The 25,020-nt window shown below is 41.4% G+C and overlaps 1 long non-coding RNA gene across 1 annotated transcript in view; it reads left to right on the top strand.

Moving 5' to 3' along the window:
* Positions 1 to 22,268, top strand: part of LOC124154608 — a 55,692-nt gene extending 33,424 nt beyond the window's left edge. Inside the window, exon 3 of the long non-coding RNA XR_006863972.1 lies at positions 21,952 to 22,268. This is a non-coding gene — a long non-coding RNA (uncharacterized LOC124154608). The remainder of the gene's footprint in view (positions 1 to 21,951) is intronic.
* The last annotated feature ends 2,752 nt before the right edge of the window (positions 22,269 to 25,020 follow it).

The following is a 25,020-nucleotide window of genomic DNA, read 5'->3' as shown; positions in this document are numbered from 1 at the left end:
CTCGATTTTTTAATAGAGCGCATTTTATTCAGTTTGACTTTCTACGGTATTTTGTTGTCAATGCCCTTTCTTTTCTAATTTCATATGCTACTTTTTTTCAATGCCACTATGCATTTGTCGCTTCAAATGGATTTGCTGTGTTGGTCGTCTCTTTACAGACTGCTGAATTTAAAGAGAAACGAGCGATTTTACTTTTTTGCATGAAACGGGGATTGAAACGGAAAAATCACCAATCGCATAGTTGATAAAGTATGACGAGAGCGTTTCTTTTCATGTATTTTTGCGATTTTAAAATTTTATTATTTCAGTGCAACGTAAATTAAAGTACAATCGTGGAAATGAATAGGTATGAAGTTTGCAGTGGTGTCCATCTGTACATATTTCGCATTCTTTCTTTTAAGTTGCTCTCTAGCAGTGCCGTGGGAGTTAGGAGAGCCTTATTTCGGTCAGGCATGGGTGCCTTATCGGGTAAATCGGTTTCCGTTTATGAGAATTCGTTTATTTCGGGATACGTATTCTTGAAAACCATCATTTTAAATTCATGTTAATCTGATGACAAATGCTGAAAAAAACCACCCGGGGACCTAAGTTGGTCCTAACACCGAGGTAATGGGAAAACCGCGAAATTCAAAAGACTTTCCTAGAGGTGTACCCTGGTTTTCGGTAGAAGTCGCCAAATCATGTTTCACCTTGAGAACTGTACAAACGATGAGAATAATTCATTTTTCGTGGCTACGAGGTGAAAATATGTCGATATGTATGTTTTTTTGAATAAAAATCGACGTAAAATATGATTTTTTTCGCAATAAAATTATCATCGGCTTAGATGTTTTTTGTATAAATACCGTTGAAAATAGCTAACTATACAGCTCTCCGTGAGAGCTAGCTGCTTGAGAAAAATCGTTTACATTTCATGGAGTCGTGGCCGTAAACACGGAAAAACAAAAAACGTGGGACAGATGTAAGTGAAAATACATTGCATATTAATGTAGTGAAACACCAAAGCACGGAAAAATTGTCCTTCAATGACATTTGGGTGGCACCGCCCTGCTCTGTGGACCTGTTCTCAATGTCATTTGGTTGTAATGCTGCAATACTGGCTATGCCCAATGAGCCAGACCTGACTACGGAGCAGGCAGCATTGGGGGGCTACTCTGGGTATTTATTATTAATTAAGTAGGAAATGCTTCATTTGGTATCCATTCCCGTTTATCACTATGGAACTGAAATTGCGCGTTTCCCAATTTTCCACTTGACACTTGAGCGCTCTTTTTGGTTTCTCTGTCCTCTAATGTCAACAGGCGTACTCGGAGTGGGGTCGGATGTCATGGGCGGACGCGTCATGCTTGTGACCGGCAGCGGTGGACGTCAAATGACTGCTCGATCGAGATTCACAGCGCGCGTAGCGTATATTCCGACGCGGCCTGCATTCTTGGAGACGTTCCGTGCGGTGAGCGATATGTGGTTTTGTTGACCGTCACGGATACGCCACGTCTCCTGCGGGCGTTTATGAACTCTCTCCCACGGAGTTATATCTTTTTAGAGTTGATGCGTAGTTTTCCGTGGCGTTGTCTACATGGTGTCTCCATGCTTCTGGGTGTCACCACGGATTTTATATTCGACGAATGTTTCTACGGTATTCAAACCGGCGTCTCCAGGTCGACCCGTCGTCACAAAGAAACTGTCGTCGCTAAGAAAATCCATGTGGTGAAACCCAGAAGCATGGATACGAACTTTTTAGAGTTTTGTCCTCGGCGTTTATCCGAAATAATCCCTAATCCCGGATAAAAATCGTAGAGAGCCTATATAGCCAATGCATAAAGGTGGCCCTACTAACCTACGCATAACTAAATGCATGTCTTTTAATTTTCCCAGTATTCCTAACAGCATGTTTCGCATTTTTAGCTTTATAGAAATTTTGACTTGATGTGAGGTCGGCAAATGTTGTCTTTTGCATGAATGTGGATGCATAATTAGATCGAGGCGCAACGTTTTTATGACCGTGTGGTGTGAATCTGGGAATCCTCTTGCATACTGCATGCTAGAGATTGATCACCCCCTTCCACACACCCTAGAGGTGGCTCGCAGGTTATTATGTAGACGTAGTGCGTCACTGGTAAGCTCTATCTGTGCTTACCCTCGGCTCCCTTATCAACGGGTTTTAAAAAATGACCGCTCTCTGGCGATTGTTGCATATTAATCCTCAATATCGATGGCTACGTTTTTACATTACGTATCTCAAAATTTGGCCGGTTTGAGACGAATATTAAGAAAAAAGTGTAATGACAACCTCTGCAAGAGCTTTCAAACAAAACGGTTCATGAGTAGGACGGCGCATTCGAAGATAGAATCGGAACTCTTTCCACCCTTATGCATTCAATAAAGCTATTATTTAAAATCTTTATGATCCACATCCGATGTCTTCCGCAACTTTTGATCCGATGTATCTGATGAAGGGCAATATCCGCGGATATTTGGATCCGCGGTATCCGATCTGACCATCCCTAGAATAAATACATCGCTATATGACGATCGCCGCAAAATCATTGGGATAATTTGTACCGCACCCTTAAGAAGAATGTCTGATATGTCCGGTTTTTTCCTTGCGAATAATGGCGAAGTGTAGAATTCTCTGGTAAGATTTCCCAAATCTCCCTCCGACGCTTCGTTGATCGAATAGATTTTCATTGGATTGCATTGCACCTCTGAATCCGTGAGTGCGATGGAAGGCTCATCGAAAAGTTGGAAGGATTTTTGGGAAATCTTACCCGTTTTTAAACGCGAGACTATTCTTCACTGCCAAATATCTTCTTTTTTTCATTTTGAGGTCGATTTATGGATTCATAAAAATGCAGTATTATTCCGTTTCCTCGCTCATTAACTCAGCGAATCAACGCAAAGGTTGTTTAGGATAGGGGATAGGGATCTCGCATCATTGCACATCGCGGACATTGAATGTCGCACGCACAATAAGGAACACTAGTTAACAGGTCATTCTTAATGCCGCGACGATAACTTGGCTCTTGAAAATGGCCTGAAGAAAGCGGTTTCACTATCAGTTTACTTTTTACCTCCGAAATGGTGATGTTTGATTTGTCTTGAGCCACCAGAATAGTTTAAATAAACACTTGCAATTTTTCACGATTGTTAAATATATGCCAACCAAGGTTTCAATATTACTTCATCATCTTCAAGGTACAAAATGGTTGAAAGGTACAAAACATTTTTATCTTGAAGATGATGTACTTACCATGCGCGCAGCTAGGAATCAAGGATAGGGGGGGGGGAACGGAGCAACTAATACTTGGGGGTATGGAATACGGGAGGTGCGGCCGCCTTCCGCAAGAAATGTTTTAGGATAATTGGTTCAAAATGGTGAGTTTTACGGCTTTCTGAGGGACATTTTATCAATCCTTACACTATTCCTAAAGTAATATTTATCGAATTAATTAAAACGGATTAAATTTTAAAATTTCACTGAGTTCTGGGGGGTATTTATCCCCCAAAAACCCCCTCCCTTGCTGCGCCACTGGTAGTAACAACGAATTCTAGGTCGGAATAAATTTCATAATTGCGGAAATTGTGTTTATTTCAATATGGAACAATTCCACTCCATCAGGCTTTGATCTTGGGATTTTACACTATCCGAATGGGTAGCTTCGGATAAGCTTTGACAAACTGTGGTCCAAGTGTGGGCCCCTGAGGAGACACAGTGGGCGATAGTTCAAACGATAAACTCCGGTTGGAGTGACGTTATTGGACCGTTGTTTCTGAATGGAATCCCACTTAGACCCAAGTCCCGAGGGTCGTAAATATTATGGCGGTCTTCACGCCACCTACCCTCGTTTGTACGTCCCCAGATATTATTTCCCACGACCCTCTTCATTGTTGCCGTCCAGAAGGATTCTTTATTCCCCTTGAATGTCTTGCTCTTATATTCACGAGTCCCTTTTATTTATTTGCCACAACACGGTGAGCCGAGGGTGTATACATGAATACCTCCACGGCACCAAAGCTCAACAATCACCCACAGAATCAAATCCGCTCATCTAGTATTACAAGATCTATGAGCGGATTTGATTCGGTTGCTGTTTGTTTAGCGTTTATGCAGTGAAGGTATCGATTTACCACAAAAGAAAACTGTAAAAAATCTCTGTGTAATGTTTCAGTGAACCTTAGATGTACGCCTTAAACCCATTATGCGAGGCCTTTGTTTCTTAAGATCTCTACATCGACTCATCAAAGCTAAAGAAATACTCACACCCGATAAACGCATTTCTCCTGTAAAGACAGAAGCCTTCCTCACCTGGATCGTGCAGCCTTGTTCTGTAATTCCCATAATTATTGACTTTGTTGTCCCTACATTCAAATTCAAATGATTAGTCTGCGCCCAACTGTTAATTCTCTCGATATTCTCATTGACAAGTAAGATTAAGGCTATAATGATCTATTTAAAGTACAACGCCAATGAAATTTAAATGAGAAATTATTGTATTGTTCATTTTTTCTATGGCACTGTCAAGATAAGAAATTAGCGCCATTCTTTAATCCGCGTCGCCTATCTCCTGTATCCGCCTGCAGCCATGACAATAACTATCTCATCGCTTCTTTTGTGCTGCTATTTTTATGGGCTTGTACAGAGTTATTTTTTCGGTATAAAAAAGTCCTCTTCGAAGTACTTGAAAAAACTTCAAAACTCTTGATGAATGAAAAAAATTCCTTCATTCCTCGTTCATTATTTAAGTAGTTGCATACATTTTTGAAAGATTTCCCTCTCCTTTCCGTACACTATGGGCCGGTTTTATAATGTCTGGTTAAACCTCACGTTAACTAACGTGAAGATTACGGTAACGTGGAGTTTAACGAGAGGTTGTGTTTTATAAAGCAAATCCTACCGCCGGTTGGCTGATGGGAACTTTAACGAGAGGAAAGCACAGCTACTGTAATTCTCATACCAACAATTGATCGCGAAAAGTGAAACAGACGAAAGTCAAAATTTAAAAAATCGAGTTGGAGTATGGTGAAATAATTGTTTACGTTTGTTTTGAAGTGATGGTTAGCTTTGAAAACGAAGATGAGCCAATATTTTCGGTTTTAATCATTGACGATCTAATGGTCAATCATCAGTGTGTCGTTAAAATAAAAATACTCGCCTCGAATTGTGAATATTTGGCAAGTACAAGCGTTAATTGTATGAGTGCTGATATACGTGTAAACCATAAATTACACGGAGATAATAAATGACTATTTGTGAATGGATTGAATCAAGGTCGAGTCCCTTTGCAAGAAATAGTGGTAAATTAACCTTGTTTGTGCTTATTTCACGAGAACGAAGATTCACATTTGTATTGTGAAACCAATCGAAATGGTTTTCTATTTAGTAGGCCACCAGAGATTTTAGGAACATTTTGAGGCTACTATGTAATCATAATGACGATAAATTTTAATCATACTTTTGCAGTAAGATATATCTTCTTGGCGTTAGTATGGCCCCCTAGCTAATTTATCATCATCTCTGCGTTCCCTACGGAATTAGGAACAACTTGCAAGTTGTGAATAATCAAAGCCTTTCCCGTTTTCAAAGTACTCACCATGGCCATAATTTAAATAACAGAATTTATAACCAACCACCGTCTAATAGAAAAATTCATCAGTGTTCATTAAAACGATAACGAGGCTTCTATCACTATGATGTCATTGTTATGATCAATTAATTTATGGTAATTCCTTTGATGATTTTTGTGTTTTTATAGAATCATTTTTAGTTTTATTAAAATGTTCACAATAAGGAGGTAAATTCAGTCATGTGCCACTCGTGTAACAGACTCGAAAAGCATTGAGCCATATAATTGTCAGCTAGCAGCAGATATTTCATAACTTTAAATTATCTCATCTTATTTATGACGACATCTTATATATGACTATATACTGTTGAGAAGCAATACGTTTCATGAAATCCATAATCTCTGGCAAATAAATTTTCAATAAGGGACACAACTAAGTTTAAATTTCTTCATTTGAGAGATCAACACCTATTGGATGACACCAAGTAACCCTTACCTTTGAAGTATAAAGTAAAACATATTTTGATACTGGCTGTCAATAGTGTAGTTGCTACTGTAATAGGGATGACCGTGAGTCTTTATGATAATGCCATCGAAAATGTATTCATTGCCTTCATAAAATTGAATGGATGTTCAGAAATCACTGATCATGTACATAGCTTCACAGTCGAAAATTTAAATTAGAGAAGAATGAATAAAGCTTGAATAACTTGTGCATAACCCTACCACAGTTACTTCAAGGGCTCTTGCCATCCAATTATTAAATAAATGTACAGTTTGCAGCAAACCTTACGTACTTTACAAGTAGGCTGCATGTTGTTATGACAGTATGCATCTGTAACAAAATATTGCAACTCTTTTTGGCTCATAGCTTATGATGGGGGATCTATTCTTTATGTAAATACTATTTTTGCAAACCTTGTGTGAGAATAAGTTTTAAGTGCTAATGTAACTAACTTCATATCTAATCAACAGCAAGGCTTGTATTGTATTTAAGATTTAAGGAAATGAAATGGGTGTAAAGATAATAAAGTTGCTGGGTTCAATTTGTAAAGAATCTGTTGAAAAACATATCTAATCAGAATAAAAGCATGAAATTTCGACTCTCAGTGGTGTTTATGAATTCCTTACTATACATGAGATAGGTATTTTCTTTTATTCTCAGCCCATTAAATATGAAGCTTTCATTGAACATGTTTTAAATATTTAGCAGAGTACTAAATTATACAAAGACAGTAGTGGATCCAGGATAGGGACAAGGGGGTGGGCTAGGTGAGGTTCAAATTCCAGCTGTAGTGGGGGCCGGAAATATACCACCATTCTATCTAGTGTAAATTGGATATCCAAGGTTAGTAAATTGGATACCCTCCTTAGCCCCCCCCCCCCCATGGATACATCACTGTACAAAGATACAGTTATTTATAGAGCATTTAAAGAATTTATTTGTATCAATTGCAAAGCATAAGGATTCCATCATGATGACTCCTTTATTGCAACTGTCTTTTTGGGATATGGGTTTTCAATGTAATTATGTTGTTACATGCTGTCACTGTAAGTAATTTTTTTACAACCTACTTCTGGGGTAATCCTTTTGAATGCTGTACCAAGTAATCTCGGAATGCACCTCACTGACATCACTCACTTATAATTAACCCTTTCGCGCCGGACCTTCGTTGAGGGAAATTCTTCCTCAATACGAGTCTCTTGAAAGTTTTCTTTACTCCACTGTACGAAGCTTTTTCGCGTCGACTGAAGGCAGTGGTTCCCTCCCTAACCATTTTTGGACCCAACTCAGTGGGGTGCCGATCCCTTTCCTCGGCCTCCGTCCCAGACCCTAGAGGGATTAAAAGCCCCTTCCTAGGACGAGTCCGCGATCAACTGGCTAAAATATTAGTGCAAAATATATAAAAATATTTGTTGTTCGCATCGATTTTTTACATTCAAAATGAATTTGGTGTTTCTTTTCTGAGCGTGCAGAAATTGTAAACGAAGTTCTAACGTTGATATAGACGAATTTAGTATATTTACTAGTTGGTCTATAACTTCGTTGATATTAACGTTAGAATTTTGTTTGAAACTTCCATGTGTTCGGCAAAAAAAGGTGAATTCATTTATAGCAATAGATATGAAAAGTAAGCAACAAATATAGTTTTGGAAAACACACTGCAAATAACAGTAGTTGACCGCATGGAGAAGATAAGAAAGGGTCGACCTGAGCGGCCGAAGATTGGACTGGGCTCGCACTAAGGCGGATCACGAGGGGCGACCGCGTCCGTGGGTCTATTGTGTCCACCACGGTCACTTTTTTCGACCTGTGCCGCACAGGCGTGGTATTCGTTGCTTAGGTTAGGAAAATTAACGCCGCACAGGTGTGGCATTCGTTGTTCATGGAAAAAAATCGTCGCCGCACTGGTGTGGCATTCGGCGCGAAAGGGTTAACGTATGTGCTTCCATTATCATAAACGCAATAATATGACTTCCTCACATAATTTTATCGTACCATGTTCTATTTATGAAGTGATTATTAAAGCAATTTCCCTTACATCCACTCCACTTTCATAAATCTATTAAGAAATTTGCCTTTGTGACATGAACATTCTCATAGACTGTTTCTCATTACATACGTTGCAGCTATGCATGTTAAAATATATCTCTAGTGATGCAGATCGGAGCAAGACAGATGAGATAGAGATAATCCTTGGAATAAATAAAAAGAGGAGAATTAAAGGGAAAATCACAGCACCAAAGTGCAAATAGAGTCTAGTTAAGATATATGGAGTAAGATTTGCTATGGAACTCGTATTTCTGACCCAGAAGGAGGATAAGAATAGAGGTATACAGGAATGTGTAGATAATATTGACAGAGGAAAAGGAAGTAGAAAGTGAGGTGAGGGAATTATTACAGGAGATAAATTAAATATAAATGATGTAGATGAAGTGAATATCAAGATTGAAATGCTGAAAACTGTGATTAAGGTAAGGATTTTGAGTAAAAAGAAAGGGCAGGGACAAGCCCTTGGATAGAATTGACTTTGCAGCATCGCTTAGCCGTTCGTCTGTTAGGTTCACGATAGTACGATGGTCCTTTTTAGGGCCTTGGACCTCATCTAAGGGATGCTGTCTGCTCTTGAGTTTGTAGTACTTCTTAATTTGTTTCTCCTGGATTGAAGAAAACTTCTTGCGGGATGATTCAGACGTAATTCGGTCCAGAGTATCCCAGTCAGATGCTGTCAGCGAGGAGCTCAATTCTAGGTGTAGTCTGTATAATTCTTCTGAACAGTGGTGAATGGAGCGGCGGTTGTTGTGGATTCTCTCTCTCAATATCGCTTCGCTGGTTCGGCGAAGAATTCTCATTGCTGTTGGTGTCTTTAGATGATGTTTCACTGTGACACAGGGTGGCAGAGTGTCAGAATCACGGCATCTTTGAAGAAACGCCAAGGAGGAGAGAAACTTTGCCATTGCTCCAAGCATAATTCCCAAGGAAATGATCGTGACTGGAGTAGAGGCTGCCATTCGCGGTCTCCCCAAGAATTTTGCTGATGAGATTCGAGAGGACGTGTCGCGGATCCTGAGGAAAACACGGCCACCTAAACCAAACACCACAGCAGCGGAGAGGAAGGCATTACAGGAGCTAAAGAATAACGAGGACCTCCTCATTATCCCCGCGGACAAGGGCAACGCTACTGTGATCATGAAGAGATCAGACTATAATGACAAGATCACTACTTTGCTGAGTAGTGCCACCTACAAAGAGTTAAAATCCGATCCGACAGCCAAATTAGAACGATCTACTAGGAGTATCATCAAAACTTCCTCCATACCTGCAGAAGTACAAAGGAAACTCCTGCCATCAGCGTCCAAGCCACCTAGACTCTATGGACTCCCTAAAGTCCATAAAGAAGGCATTCCACTCAGGCCTATCGTCAGCAATATCGGCGCACCCACCTACCTCTTGGCTCAATACCTGGCTGAAGCACTTCAACCCTTCACCGGAAACTCGTCGTCCTTCGTGAAGAATTCAACGCACTTCATTGAACGACTTCAGGAAACTACTGTGAAGAATGGAGATCTGCTAGTAAGCTTTGACATCGTGTCTCTTTTTACCAACGTACCCATTAACGACTCCATCAAGATCGTGGAAAAGCTCATCGATAACGGATTACCCAAAGATTTTCCCAGGCTTGTGGAGCATTGTCTTCGAAATTCATTCTTTTTATGGAATGACCGTTACTACGAACAGAGTGATGGCGCTGCTATGGGATCTCCATTGTCCCCTGTGATCGCCAACCTGTTTATGGAGGAATTTGAGAATTAGTGCTGACTTCTTACAAAAAGAAACCTACCCTCTGGATCCGATACGTGGACGACACATTTGTCATCTGGCCACATGGAGAGCAAGAATTGGAGAATTTTCTACGACACCTCAACAACCAACATGATTCAATCAAGTTCACCATGGTTGTGGAAAAGGACGGCTGCCTACCCTTTCTTGACGTACTGGTGACGAAGAAACCCAATGGAAAACTCGGCCATGGAGTCTACCGTAAGGCGACACATACGGACCGATATCTGCACGCCTCCTCACACCACCACCCTACTCAGAAGGCAGCTCTAATCTCGACATTAGTGCACAGAGCATACTCCATCTCTGACCAACTCTCACTTCCCGCCGAAAAACAACATTTGGTGACGGCCCTGGCCAGCAATGGATATCACAGTGACATGGTCCTTAAAAGGACCGCAAAGATGGAAAGAAAACTCAAGAATAAGACACCAAGTCCAAAAACGGAGAAACCCAAGGCAGCGGGTTATGCGACAATCCCCTATGTGGCTGGCACCAGTGAAAAAATCGCGAGACTCCTCAAAAAATTCGACGTAACAACACGCTTCAACTGTGTTAAGAAGACTGGAGAACTTCTTCCGACTCCTAAGGACCGTATCTCTCCTCACGCCTACGAAGGAGTTTATGAAATTGAATGCAGTTGCGGTATGTCATACATCGGACAGACCGGGAGAGCCGTGAAGTGCCGCATTCAAGAACATAGAAGAGCGGTGAAAAACAAACAATTCCATTTGTCGGCTGTGGCCGAGCACACTCTCAGTGAACCTGGACACGACATCAAGTGGGAAGAAACAAAAGTTATCGCCAGAGAATCCCGATATTTTCCGAGGATCATCCGAGAGGCGATTAAAATATCCAAACATCCTCATAATTTCAATCGAGAGGATAGCTACGCACTCCACAGCACATGGAAGAGACTCTTCGCCCCATACCCCCACGCTATTGGCCGCAAGGCGACCAATCAGGGCGAACCTACACCACTGGGGTGCCTATATAACGGCAGCCAAAACACGGCATAATCACTTCGACCTGAAGACGCCTGCTGGAATGCAGGAGAAACTGTTGTCACCAACACAACCACGACGCGGTGAAACCCGGAAGATGCAGCCTACAGTACAATATACACTGTTGGTGAAATGATAAAAAAGGTTAACAAGTACGTGTGAAATTTTTTGTGGGAAAACATAAAAATAAGGGTGTAGTATCCTTCAGCGAAAACATCCACTGCAGGAATACGCCCACACAAGAAGGGGGGCGTGAAAAACCTGTGAAAAACTACTACATATCACTTTGTCGTAGGCGCTGCTCAGTGTCATGTATATTTACCAGCTAGTTGTTTAAGTGAAAAGTGCTTTGTGTAACCTCCTCTTAAAGGATGCCAATGGTGATGAGTTTCTAATTGAAACTTTGTTCATTAATTGTAAGTCCACCAATCCAACCATGGCTGAGAGAATACTTCTCATGCATAACGCAATAAATATTAGTACTTCTAATTGAAAAATCGCGAAGAAAATATTCAGAATACCGCAGTGATACAGTGAATCCCGATTCGTAGCAATGCGCTACGACGATGAGCGTCCCAACCGTGTCGTCACGCCGCTTTAAAAGTGGGCGGGGAAGGAAGGGAGCCGAGGGGAGATGTTGGCCACACGGCGAGACATGGGTAGGGGTGGGGAATGGCGGGTCTAGTTCTTATATGGTCTAAGTGTCGAGCCTTAGACCATTTAAGTAAGTAGACCTGCCATTCGGGCGGAACGCTGTGGCCAACATCGCACGGCGTGGAAGTGGGTGGGATGAGGGAGCGTGACGTCACGGTTGGGACTGCAGACGATATTCCGTATGCGCGCTTGAGATATTTTAACGCTCATCCGCTGCAAAGTCGCTGAAAAGTGACGATATTGGGCACGCAAAATGATTATTCACTTAATAAATATATTTTTACGATGAACTAAGGCATTTAATAACATTGACTGTGCGCAAAAAGCTAAGTAAATCAAGATAAAGCGAGAAGCGATCGTATTAAATAAATTGATTAAGAATGTCATATGTAAACATGAGCGTACCCAGCGAAGGGCAGGGGGAGCAGCTGTCCCCCTAGAAGCAAAAATCGCAAAAGTCCTTAAGCAAAATCAGTACTGAATTAAAACGAAAGTATTCAACAAATTTTCTTCAAACCATGAACGAAAAATGATATGTATTATTATAAGTTAAGTAACTGAAATAAAACTATTTTTTCAATGAAATAATCTCATAAACTAAAAAAGCGCTGTTATAATGTTCTTATAATGTTGGTTTAATTCATCTTTCTCATGCTAAAATGTCACAACTTGGCTTGCCCCCCCTCGTAGATCATGGCTTCCCGCCCTAGACCATGGCTTTCCTCCCCCTAGACCATGGCTTCACCCCCTCTAGGTAAAAAGTAGGGGTTCTGGAATGTATCACGTAATTTTTTCCGCAAAAACCAGTTTATTGCGATCTCGGTAATCTTCAATAAAAATAATTAAACAAATCGTTTTATTAATGAGCCCAAAACAATTAAGCCTAGATTAACGTATTTACACTGAAAATACGAATTTTGAAAAATCCTACGTGAGATTAGAAAGAAGGCGAGGAGTAAAATCCTACGATATCTCATATAGGATGAAGGGAGGGGTCCATAAAAAGGCAAAATTATTTTAGAAATATTACTTATTACTAGTAGATTAACCTAACGGTGACATTCCTAGAAAATGAATATTAAGACTGTCCCAACGGTCGTGTGTCATTTTTAACCCGTAATTTTAGTAACTTTGCATCGAGCAATATTCATGAGAATTGGCACACTTATACGGGGAAAGGTCCTAAGTTTTGTTGAGTTTAAGCAAAATTTTACAATTTTGACCTTTTGACCTCACAATGTGGGTCCAAACCAAAAATTTTAATTTGCCTTATGTGGTTTTAATGTAAAAAATCGATATTGAAAAATGTCTGAATTTCATTGACCAAAATGTTAATTCTTGGGTTTTCGGACACATGAAACCCGAAAAAAACACTTTCATTTACGAAAATTCAGCCTTTGACCCAGTAAGGTCACCGTCAAGGTCATAAGGGTGGCAAAAAGAATAGCATATACCAACAAAGGTGTCGATCCATGGATTTTATAGGGCACCCAAGTCATTGGTATTGTCCAAATACCCGTATTATTCACTAATTGACCTCCAAAGTTAATACGTAGGTCAAAGGCCATAGAGGTAAACGTCCGGCCATCGTGACACACAGGTTTCGAACCATATGTTTTGAAGGGTGCCAAAGTCGATTTTTCAGTTAATAGATCCGTATTGTTGATTTTTTGACCACCGAGGTCTCAATGGGGGTCAAAGGTCATAGAGTTAAATGTCTGGCCATCATGACAACCAACGTGTCAAACCATAGGTTTTGAACGGTGCCAAAGTCGGTTACGCAGTTCATTCTTCGTACAACAATTTACTTTGACCTCCGAAAGTCATATTGGGGGTCAAAGTCATAGAGATTTTAGTCGACCGCTTTGACTTTCTGACCACTTTTGATTAAGATATTTTAAACTTCATTCGCTACTTCGATTACCAAAATTTTATCACCCTCAATAACTTCAATAGCATTTTAAAAAAAGGTGATTGATTGTTTTTAAACTCTAGCTAAATTTGAGGATTCCTTTTCAAAACTCTCCTCTACAATTCTAGGACATTAAACCTGATATAGAAAGTAGGAATTCATGGTGTGGTATAATTTAAAAATTCTATCTACTGCTGACGAAAGAGATAACTAGCGCGTTTTACAGTAACCAAGTATTTTCTTATACATGCGACTTCCGCAGTTTCACAAAATTCTTTCAGCATTTGAAGACGCACAGTGTAATGTAGAAATAGAAATATATTTTAATGAAAATATTTTCCTCACCTGCGGGCAACAAAACAGCAGCTTTTTGAACGGCGTTGTTTATCATGTGCGCAGCAAAACCGTTTTGATAACTTGTGATGTACAGGCCTTAGATCTGAAGGAATGACTCTGAAAAATGGCATGGAAAGACATCCTTCTGCTGATGCAAGTTTCTTTTCTTCGTTTTTATTATAAATATTGTATTTTGGAGGAAGATGCAGAAGTATTTAAATATCTTTTATGCTCTTGCGTCTCCAAGTGCTTTGAAATATCATTCCTACTGCCGTGAAAAATAGAAAACTACCCGTACATTTCACACATTAGACAAAGTAATCGCTCCTGGATTTTTTTAATGAAATGTGATTCACTTCTTAAATGATCTTTGAATTTGCATCCTCTTTTGTTACGCATTATGACAAAAATCTAAAAAATAAATTATGTCATTAAGAGTTTAAAAAAATACATACGTACAAAATTACAAGAATTTATTTATTAAGTTATTCAATGAATATATATAATTGATTTTTTAAAACAAATTTATCTCTAAAATTATTTTAATCCAATCCTCTCTTTCTTTCTAATTATAAATATGTTAATAGGTATTATTTATTCCCAGAATTTTCCGTAGCGTATGTAAATCGTGGGTGTCACTTGCAATGCCGGCGCTAGACCTTTTTCCACCATCACAAAATATAAATAACACGAGAGCTGTCTGCTAAGTAAAAAATTATGCATTTATGAAATAACTAAATTACTTACCTAAATAATATGAATTCTGACTTGTTGACATCCCTTTTTAGTAGCGCTAGCGCGCAGTTCAATTTGCATCGCATAATTGACCGTTTAAAAATTACTATATGCGAAGGCGTTGCCGCGTTACTTCGTGGACGACCGGCAAATTCTTTACACCATGACCCTTTTCCTATATAAAATTCCACCCGTTTACAATTTTTGTGCAAGATTTCATGTTTTTATAACGATGTTCCGAATGATGCTAGATCGCTAACGAGATAAGAAAAAAATCTGCGGAAGTTTACAAAGGGCTTTGTCTTCATTTTACTGCCACAATATTTTTTCGTCGCTGCCAATGCCGAAAAATGCCACTGTTCATTAATTGTAAGTTCACCAATCCAACCATGGCTGAGAGAATACTTCTTGTACATAACGCAATAAATATTAGTACTTCTAATTGAAAAATCGCGAAGAAAATTGTCAGAATACCGCAGTGATACAGTGAATCCCGATTCGTAGCAATGCGCTACGACGATGAGCGTCCCAACCGTGACGTCACGTCGCTTTAAAAGTGGGTGGGGAAGGAAGGGAGCGGAGGGGAGATGTTGGCCACACGGCGAGATATGGGTAGGGGTGGGGAATGGCGGGTCTAGTTCTTATATGGTCTAAGTGTCGAGCAATTCCGTGGTTCTCCTCCGCTTTGATCGCTCGCACAACGTTTCAAAATTCTTACACGGACGACTGAATGGACTACACACCTAAATAAAATCAATCATTTGATAGGTAATACTCTCATTTACGTAAATGCTATAATATATGCCATCGATAACATTGAACTTACCCGAGGTAGAGGGTTGAGAAGTTTCCGAGCTCGTTATCTGGGGCTTGATTTTTTCCCGCCAAAAAAATCAATATCTGAATTAACCCACATATTTTTGTTCTGCAAAAACACGTTTATTGTTCTACGGCTCTTTTACCATCTCAGTGTCGCCCGAGTAATGAAAGAAAACAGCCAGTTTTGAATTCTTAGCTTCCTGTCATCTTTCACGTTCGACCTTCCTTGTGGCCTTAGAATAAGACACAAAAATGATATGATACGCCAACTATGGGTTAATGAATCACCTTAGTATGTTGCACCTCGGAATTAAATCACTTTCACCTACCTTAAAATGTACTCATATAGATGCTTGTAACGAACGCTGTCCTTCTCGGCCCACTTCTCTCGTAAATTGAAAAAAATATTCCTTCACGAGTGCCATATCCGAAGACTGGTTCATAGAAAATAAGTATTCAATTTTCACTGAACAATTAGAGGAATCTTAACAATAGCTGGAGTTGTCGCACACTGGAAGAAGCCTAGTGGCAGCCGAATTGTTAGTTTAAGCCGTGTCAAATGGGCTATATTGTTCCTGATATGGTCACTGAATCATGTAGTGTTTAGGCATGGATAAAATTGGTGCTGATAATGCTAATAAATTAACCAATTGCGTCTGATAGAGAGACTCAAAACGGAGGATTTTATCAGCGAAAGCGACTTGCCGAGAGATAGCGCGCCATGGCGTTAGGATAGCCAGGCGTCTCTGTAACACATTTCGGCTTATAAATTTAAAAAAGGCAACTAAAGGTAGATAATTCTTTCTAAATTGCTTCAAGGATAGTGTTTTCTTTGCATCCTATTACATGAGAACACAGTGGTAGAGCGTGGTTTTTTTTATATCTCTAAATGTGCATAATTAAAAAAAATATTTGCATATGATATTATAGCGCGCTATCCTGACACCCCGGACGCTTTCATAACATTAATAATTAGGTTTATGGATCATAAAAAAGGTGAGTTTGCTGAAATAAACTCAAAAGAAAACAAAAAAATGGCAATTGGTTATGGTATTTATCAAGTTAAAAAGCCGTCATAAATTTGAGAAATTACACTCAAACAACTTTCGCTAAAAATCACTCCTGTAATTCGAAAAATGGGCAGTAAAGGAAGATATAAAGATCTATTTACAATGGAATGATGTTTTAGCTTCACATATTTAGCATTTTTGGATGGTTTGAACGCAATCGAAAAATCGACTTTTGTCCGCCGAAAAGGGCATCTCAGACCACTGTGCGGCGTATCGCTCGTTTAACTCAAGTGATGTCCCCTTAAAAGTATTCTATAAAATAGCTTAATACTCTAAATTAAAATGCGTATAGATGAGTATTTGCGACGCAAAATCCCACAATGACAAGTTATGCGAGTTACTGAATTGAACTTGTATGTTACCTAGGCATAGCCCAGACCTGGTGAACGTAGGTAGAGATGGGGCGGTTCCCCAAAACCTTGGTTGAGAGGTAGACAATTTATATTTATATTTTTATTAATAGAGCGCCAGGTGCATGCATTAGATGCACCACCAAGGAAGATAAGTCACCACCTTTTATGACGAGATGAAGTATAACAGATACAAGTTTTATTTTCACCAGGATTTAATATAAATTCACCAACATTCTGGGAATAGTAAGGAGTTTCCCCAATTCACAATTATGCCTCCAATCATGAAGTTTCCTCAAAGTTAAAACACGCTCACTCAGGTCACACTCCGCGAAAACATTTACTCTTCATCTTACCACACTTTGTAAGATAAAATAAAACAAAACAAAAATATAACTCCTGTCATTTCAAAATAAATATTCTGCTGCTTTCACCCATAAACTTGGGAGAGGAAGACAAAATCCACTCTGCAGCCATATGGCGATGTACGCCATCGAGAGAGAAACAGCTGGCTGCACTAAAATGGGACCCGATGCGGGCGAAGTGGGAGGCATGGCGGAGAGGACTGCGTCGGAGCGTGTCTGTTCAAACCAAGGGGGCGACAAACCCCTAAGGATAATGTGTATAGGTTTTGATACATCAGTGCCATCTATGCCAGTGGTCCAAGGCTGCCGCGAAGTTTGAATGCCCATCTCAGCGCGTTTCAAACTTTTTTTACGCGTCACGATAGGGCATGCTGTTCAGGTTTAATAATGCTACTGCAATTGCGAGAAACTTAAAAGGAATGAATGTAGGAAAATCATCCCGATGAACTTCCCCAGGTTACTTAACTAGTAACCATAATATAAGATTAATGTACAAGGTCAACTGACGATCTGGTGGTTGGTAAGAATAATGATCATGGAAACTTAGTTCAGTGGACGTTGGTATTTATTGATACAATAACTGGTAAAAGAAATACAACAATAACAATTTAAATATGGCATTCTATAGATGAAATCTGTGGAAGTTAACAATTTTACAAGCACATGAGATTCACAAGCAACAAATATCAATGACAGCAGTACGTTGCAATGAGATATGAGCAGTCTTTGCGTAATAGGAGTAAGATTCCATTACTTAAGTAAACACACGATAGTTATAGACAATGAGGGTGACCCAATTTTCTTTGAGGTAGATGTATCTCGCAATAGCTCTGGTACAGGGAATATAATGCTAATTCTGAAACCATAGACCATAACAACACTTCACTAGAAATAAGTATGCAAGTTTGGATATCATTTCATGGAAGATAATTATTTAATTATGAAAGGACATTATTTCGTATAAAGTTGTTCATGATGAGTACCCATTAAGATATACAACATATCTTGGCAGAGTAGTCTTAAAATGAAAGGTTCTTATAAGTTAATAACCATCACTTATACGAAAGAAAGCATTCCAAATGTGGAAAACGAGAAAAGCGAAGAATATTTTACAACAATGTAGTATATAGGTTCTTACTTCAAAATAAAAGACATTAAAGTTTTAAGAAATGTAAATATCGTAGAACACTTAATGGATAATGCTCAATTAATGACAATTAAACAGTTGGAAGGACAGAGTTGAAATAGCAAATTACATACATAACCAACAAAATGGTAAGGTTAAACAAACCAAAGCGAAGCAGTAGCGATAAATGAGTAGTTTGAACACTACAAGTACTGCAAGTACAATGAAAAATACATTGAAATATAAGGAATACAAGACACCATGAAATTTTGAAAACATGAGAAAAAGTTAGCTAATCACAGGTTGAAATCAAAATGGAATAATGGAGGAAACAGAATTACTCACATTTTCATCTCCAAATACATTTCATACCCACGCAATTTAGCAATAGTCAAGATCATTGAGTCTCGTAGCCTTCTTCAAGCAACTTCCAAAATCGTAAGGGACAATGTCAGCAATAAAAAGTCTGCAGTTAACACTAATATCTATCAATAAGCCTCAATACCACCTTTGTTTACAACGAGATTCAATATGGCAGCCCCCAGTTTATTACTGCCCAGCAGACTTCCCAGAAAAACAGGCTACACCAGCGCCTCTATGTTGGACAGGCCGTTGGACCACTGGGGCTCCAGAAAATCAAATCTAGAGGTTTTCTAAACGATATATTACAGTTCTGTCGCCCCCTTGGTTGTTCAGACTGCGCACGTCGCCGGGTTGGGAGGGCTCCCGGGAGGGGAGGCGAGGAGGGGGAGTAGGGGGTCAGAGGTCTGCGGGACGCCAGAGCCTGTTTTTTCGGACGCAAGTCGGATCGCGAAGAGTCCCTGTAACTAAAATTTTCCCTCAGCTGGTGGGCATGCACAGAAATCGCGGCGGAGACCGTGACAGATTTCTTAACACTGGAATGGTCAGGGTAATGGTTACCTGGATGCAGTGATACAATGGTAATTTTTGTTCGAACCCGCAATACTTCATCTGCAACTACATCTACATAATACCCCTTAAGCCGCCTAAAAGGCGTGTGGCAGGGGGTGTTAGGACACCAGTTTTTTACAGCTGCAAAAAATGAAGAACTCTAAAGAAGTTTGGACTAGCGTTTATTAAAGTCCTTCATGGTTCGGGGGAAACTCGAATTACCATATCTATCCGTTCAGCAAAACATTTCGCTTAATTTATCGCTTCTGTCGCACCTGGAAATATAGTGTGGCTCTAATATTATGTTCCCCATGTCGCCCTTAAAGATATCCATTCGCAATTGTTCAAGCTATCTAAGGCTATCGCGCAGCCTCCGAGTCTCCAGCGGCTCCCAGCCTCATTCGCATAAAATTTGGGTAACACTGTCTGTACGCCCCTTACAGTTTTTGACGATACGTACAGTCTTCCTTTGTATTTTATTCAGTTCGCGGATTAAGTCTTTCTGCATCCTGATTCAATCCATTCTGATCCCATACGCTCGCTGCATATTCAAGATGCAGTCGGACGAGTACGAAATCGCAACTTTCTTTTGCTTTTTCATGCGAAAATATTCCCACAATACGCTTGACGAATCCTAATTTCTTCAGGGCTATGCCGCAAATATTCTTTTTATGCGTTCCCCATGTGAGGTTCGAGGTTATCGTAACTCTCAGGTATTTCACTTCGTCTGTTGCCTTTATTTTAATACCATCCACTGCATAAACATGGTTAGAGTTGGGAAAATTCCGGAAGAAATGTACCGCCATGCATTTGCTCATATTAAGTTCCAATCCCCACTCCGGGCTCCATAATTGAACGTAGTTTAGGTCAGATAATAGAATTTCATTGTCAGAGTGATCACTAATTTCGCGATAAATGACCGCGTCGTCAGCAAATAAACGTATTTTAAATCTAATACGGGAACGAGATCATTAATGTATGTAATGAACAACAGGGGCCCTTTTACGCTTTCTCGTGGAACATCAAATGTAACATATACAACGTCAGAGGTAATACCGTCAAGAACTACTTCTTTTTACGATCACTGAGAAAGTATCCTATCCAGTTTAAAACTGTTTCGTTTAATCCGAATGGCTGTAATTTGTATGAAAGTTTATGTGAGGTACAGTCTCGAGAGCTTTCTTAAAATATAGAAAAAAACGTCGCCAGATTTTATAACGTCGCGAAGGAAGAACGCTATCTGTGGTTCGCATGATCTACCTTTTGGAATTCGTGCTGACAGTCATGGAGGAAGTTACGTTTGTCTAAGAAAGTCATCATATTGCAACATCAAAATGGCAAGACGTAAAGCAATGCAGTGATTTCTTGATAAAAAGCTCGCGTTACCATTACAAGTGAAATAGAAACGCCTCACCTGTCATTTTAACGGGCGTTGGTCTTTTAACACATTCAAGCCGGCGGACGCGAATACGCGTCCGGAGTGTTTTGCCAGGAAGCCTATGGACGCGCATTCGCGTCCCGTAACGATTCCGTTTCGTCGCCTTCCCCTACAATAGGGTTTTATTCTCTTCCGACGCCAGTTCCATAATACCACTTGTGCCTTCGTGTTGGTGAGAATAGTTTTCGAAAATTACATTTTATTCCGTTCCTTCAAGGCATATTATGGTGAGCACTATTTGTAGCTTTTTTTCAATTTGCCATTACCAATTCGTGACATTACCGTTTTATTTTATATTACATTACGTCCCTGTTCTCTTTATTCTAGTGAGCACAGTATCTAACTTCTTTTCAGTTTATCGTGACATTACAATTTTATTTTATATTGTATTTCGTCCATGTTGTCAATTTCTTACTAAAGGCATTTAACCCTCGAGCGGGCATGCCTGATATTTTTACACGACCGGGAGCGTGGCGTACTCTGTCCACGATGTATTCATTTATACGATAATACTTGATTTTTGTTGAAATTTATCTTTATTTGTAGAAATTAGTTCAAGCTCGTGCATTTATAGGTAATAAAAATTTAAAGGCACACTGTTGATACGAGGCTGGTTGTGCGGCGTAATGTATACGCCCCGGGGGTCGGGTTTCCTTGCCAATCTAAAAACAATTGCTGCAATACTTTTTGCTTTAAAAACTCGCGCTTTTGACAGAAAAAATGACATTGTAAGAATAAGCGAGGCCATTCAAGAATAGCAAAGGATGATATACACGGTCGCGCAGCATACTTTGTACGTCTTGACGTTGACGTAGTTCCTCTTGCCGATCTATATTTAAATTAGCTTCATTACCTAGACCTTTGAAAACTCGCACTATCGACAGTCAAAACTACATTGTAAGAATACACGAGGCCATTCCAGACAAGAATGTACGCACAATACTGAAATCCTTGGTTTTCGAAGATTGGCGCGCTTTATACGCCAACGTGCCCTCTCGAGGATATTCTAGAGGAGGAGGAGGTAATCAGAAATATTGATCTATCCGACGAAGACTCGGATAATGAAGAGCAAGTAAATACCCTAAGTGAGGGGGATAAGGGTATTTTTTGGTTCTTGGAGCCTTTCCACCGCGATAAGGTTGTAGCCCAAGGGAAAGGAATCTTTCCATTAAGGCAATAAAAATATAGGAAAAAACTTTATTGTCCTTTTCAATCTTTTTCGCCTTTTTGCTAATTTAACGTACGCAATATGCATTCTGCAATTTAGAAAACGGAAACAAGAATGTGAATATTATTACTATATCATAATTTTCTCTTGATACAGGTGGCTAAATATTCATAGTGACTACAATCAAGATATCTTCAACGAGGGTACTAAAAAAAGATTTGCCTCTAGACCGCGAGCGGTAAGTATTATCAGTGCTTTACGCATCTAAATTGAGAATACACCAAATCATAACCAAAGATCACCAAATCTCGTGTTCTACCTCATAAATATCTAAGTCTTAGACAGAGTCAAAACTATTATGCTGCATGTGGGTAGAATAGGAACTTGTATGTTAATGTTTTAAAGAAGAATTGATACTTGTAAACACTGCCTGAAAATGATATTTGATACCTGTAAAAAATCCTGCCGGAAGACTGTATTCTGTGTTAACTAACTTTCACTATTATTAAAATATTCTACCGATTTATGTAGGTTTCCGTGGAGTGATTAAGAAGGAATCATGGATCCTCCCCGTACATCATGCGCATCCCTCTTCATGCACAATAAGACCAACTACCTTTCATTCTATCCAAAAATCCTAATATCCTTCCCCTTCGTTTTACACTAGCGGGTAATACGCTCGCAGCCACTATGGTTCAGAGAGCTGGCACGGGAGGGGACGCAATTTCACACTGACAATACCCTCGCGTCTTCAGCACTAGCGGCTAATACGCTCGCAGCAAGCTCGCGTCTTTACCACTAGCGGGTAATACGCTCGCAGCCACAATGGTCCAGAAAGCTAGCACGGGAGGGGACGTCATTTCACACTGACCATACGCTCGCGTCTTCAGCACTAGCGGCTGTTACGCTCGCAGCAAGCTCGCGTCTTTACCACTAGCGGGTAATACGCTCGCAGCCACAATGGTCCAGAAAGCTAGCACAGGAGGGGACGTCATTTCACACTGACCATACGCTCGCGTCTTCAGCACTAGCGGCCGATACGCTCGCAGCAAGCTCGCGTCTTTACCACTAGCGGGTAATACGCTCGCAGCCACAATGGTCCAGAAAGCTAGCGCGGGAGGGGACGTCATTTCACACTGACCATACGCTCGCGTCTTCAGCACTAGCGGCTGATACGCTCGCAGCAAGCTCGCGTCTTTACCACTAGCGGGTAATACGCTCGCAGCCACAATGGTCCAGAAAGCTAGCACAGGAGGGGACGTCATTTTACACTGACCATACGCTCGCGTCTTCAGCACTAGCGGCCGATACGCTCGCAGCAAGCTCGCGTCTTTACCACTAGCGGGTAATACGCTCGCAGCCACAATGGTCCAGAAAGATAGCACGGGAGGGGACGTCATTTCACACTGACCACACGCTCGCGTCTTCAGCACTAGCGGCTGATACGCTCGCAGCAAGCTCGCGCCTTTACCACTAGCGGGTAATACGCTCGCAGCCACAATGGTCCAGAAAGCTAGCACGGGAGGGGACGTCATTTCACACTGACCATACGCTCGCGTCTTCAGCACTAGCGGCTGATACGCTCGCAGCAAGCTCGCGTCTTTACCACTAGCGGGTAATACGCTCGCAGCCACAATGGTCCAGAAAGCTAGCACGGGAGGGGACGTCATTTCACACTGACCACACGCTCGCGTCTTCAGCACTAGCGGTTGATACGCTTGCAGCAAGCTCGCGTCATTACCACTAGCGGGTAATACGCTCGCAGCCACAATGGTCCAGAAAGATAGCACGGGAGGGGACGTCATTTCACACTGACCACACGCTCGCGTCTTCAGCACTAGCGGCTGATACGCTCGCAGCAAGCTCGCGCCTTTACCACTAGCGGGTAATACGCTCGCAGCCACAATGGTCCAGAAAGCTAGCACGGGAGGGGACGTCATTTCACACTGACCATACGCTCGCGTCTTCAGCACTAGCGGCTGATACGCTCGCAGCAAGCTCGCGTCTTTACCACTAGCGGGTAATACGCTCGCAGCCACAATGGTCCAGAAAGCTAGCACGGGAGGGGACGTCATTTCACACTGACCACACGCTCGCGTCTTCAGCACTAGCGGCTGATACGCTCGCAGCAAGCTCGCGTCTTTACCACTAGCGGGTAATACGCTCGCAGCCACAATGGTCCAGAAAGCTAGCACGGGAGGGGACGTCATTTCACACTGACCACACGCTCGCGTCTTCAGCACTAGCGGCTGATACGCTCGCAGCAAGCTCGCGTCTTTACCACTAGCGGGTAATACGCTCGCAGCCACAATGGTCCAGAAAGCTAGCACGGGAGGGGACGTCATTTCACACTGACCACACGCTCGCGTCTTCAGCACTAGCGGCTGATACGCTCGCAGCAAGATCGCGTCTTTACCACTAGCGGGTAATACGCTCGCAGCCACAATGGTCCAGAAAGCTAGCACGGGAGGGGAGGTAATTTCACACTGATCATACGCTCGCGTCTTCAGCACTAGCGGCTGATACGCTCGCAACAAGCTCGCGTCTTTACCACTAGCGGGTAATACGCTCGCAGCCACAATGGTCCAGAAAGCTAGCACGGGAGGGGACGTCATTTCACACTGACCACACGCTCGCGTCTTCAGCACTAGCGGCTGATACGCTCGCAGCACGCTCGCGTCTTTACCACTAGCGGGTAATACGCTCGCAGCCACAATGGTCCAGAAAGCTAGCACGGGAGGGGACGTCATTTCACACTGACCACACGCTCGCGTCTTCAGCACTAGCGGCTGATACGCTCGCAGCACGCTCGCGTCTTTACCACTAGCGGGTAATACGCTCGCAGCCACAATGGTCCAGAAAGCTAGCACGGGAGGGGACGTCATTTCACACTGACCACACGCTCGCGTCTTCAGCACTAGCGGCTGATACGCTTGCAGCAAGCTCGCGTCATTACCACTAGCGGGTAATACGCTCGCAGCCACAATGGTCTAGAAAGATAGCACGGGAGGGGACGTCATTTCACACTGACCACACGCTCGCGTCTTCAGCACTAGCGGCTGATACGCTCGCAGCAAGCTCGCGCCTTTACCACTAGCGGGTAATACGCTCGCAGCCACAATGGTCCAGAAAGCTAGCACGGGAGGGGACGTCATTTCACACTGACCATACGCTCGCGTCTTCAGCACTTGCGGCTAATACACTCTCAGCCACCATGGGTCATAA

Source organism: Ischnura elegans, chromosome 1, assembly GCF_921293095.1.
Source record: "Ischnura elegans chromosome 1, ioIscEleg1.1, whole genome shotgun sequence".
Lineage (NCBI taxonomy): Eukaryota > Metazoa > Arthropoda > Insecta > Odonata > Coenagrionidae > Ischnura > Ischnura elegans.
The sequence above is the reverse complement of the archived record's forward strand: the minus strand, read 5'-3'. Positions and strand labels throughout refer to the sequence as shown.